This window comes from Sinocyclocheilus rhinocerous, unplaced genomic scaffold, assembly GCF_001515625.1.
Source record: "Sinocyclocheilus rhinocerous isolate Xijiao unplaced genomic scaffold, SAMN03320098_v1.1 scaffold797, whole genome shotgun sequence".
Lineage (NCBI taxonomy): Eukaryota > Metazoa > Chordata > Actinopteri > Cypriniformes > Cyprinidae > Sinocyclocheilus > Sinocyclocheilus rhinocerous.
In genome coordinates this window covers 714569-715700 of record NW_015632978.1, presented here as the reverse complement: position 1 = coordinate 715700, position 1132 = coordinate 714569, and the positions used below count along the sequence as shown (strand labels likewise).

At 42.5% G+C, this 1132-nt stretch overlaps 1 protein-coding gene across 1 annotated transcript in view; it reads left to right on the top strand.

Moving 5' to 3' along the window:
• The first annotated feature begins 272 nt into the window (after nt 1–272).
• The window catches only part of LOC107743097 (leucine-rich repeat neuronal protein 1-like), a 20597-nt gene continuing 19737 nt past the window's right edge, over nt 273–1132 (top strand). Inside the window, exon 1 of the mRNA XM_016556211.1 lies at nt 273–485. The gene's annotated coding sequence lies outside the window, so the exon portion shown is untranslated. The remainder of the gene's footprint in view (nt 486–1132) is intronic.

The following is a 1132-nucleotide window of genomic DNA, read 5'->3' as shown; positions in this document are numbered from 1 at the left end:
GCCTGTGTGAGCTCAGCGCTGATGGCAGGCGTTATTCTTCATGCCTGACGCTGCCGCAGGAGCGCTCAACCTGGAGGCAGAGCGAAAACTGGACCATTACATCATTGCTATGGGATAGAACGATGCTCCGCCCCCATGTTCCATTGGCGGAGCGACCTGGTCTCACAATCCCATTGGTTAATGATAGCGTAACGGGAAGCAGCGAGGGGCGTGGCCTCGGCGTGTAAGGGCGCTTCAAATACACCGTAAAAGATGCATAAGGGAGCGATGCTGATGCGAGAATAATTTCTCACCGGAGGCAAGCTTTCGAACGGACCGAGAGGGTGATGATGGACTTCACATTTAGGATAAAATAAGCAAACGCAAAATCGAATCAACCGCCTAGAGCAGAAGCGACCATTTAACGTTACTCAAATTGCAACCTAATAGTAGAGAAATAGGTGAGAGTGAGACCCTGGATCGGATCCATCCTTCAGTCGCTGGAGGTAAGGGCGTTTCTGAAAGCATCTCTTTGGCATTCGCGGTTTCAGTTCAGAAGTTACAAACTTACAAACTGCTGGTACTTCTAAAAGGCAATAAAACCGCTGGTAAATGTGCTGTATATTAAGAGTTGGAGGGTCGTGCTCTGAAGTTTGAGCTCGTCTCTTTCTTTCATGGAGCTGATGGTCGAATCCTCTTCACCTGCTCCTGGACTCAGTGACCCTGCAGGAAGCATCTGAAGAGACTCAAATAACACAGAGACACGTTTAAAAACCCTTGATCGTTTGTTTATTATATGTATTTTATTATTTATTTAGGCTATTAATTAGTGTATTTTTCATTTGGGTCACACTTTAAACTACAGTGTTGATGTTACAGCTTACACAGCAATTACTGAGAAAACTACATGTATTTACTGAGTAATTTTGTCGAGCTGCTTACATATGATTATAGGTCTTACTATATTATTTCTTACAGTAACGCAAGTCATAACACTGTAATTTAAAGCTTTAAAGGGGTCATATGATGCAATTTCATTTTTTCCTTTCTCTTTGGAGTGTTACAAGCTCTTGGTGCATAAAGAAGATCTGTAAAGTTGCAAAGACTAAAGTCTCAAATCCAAAGAGATATTCTTTATAAAAGTTAAGAGTCA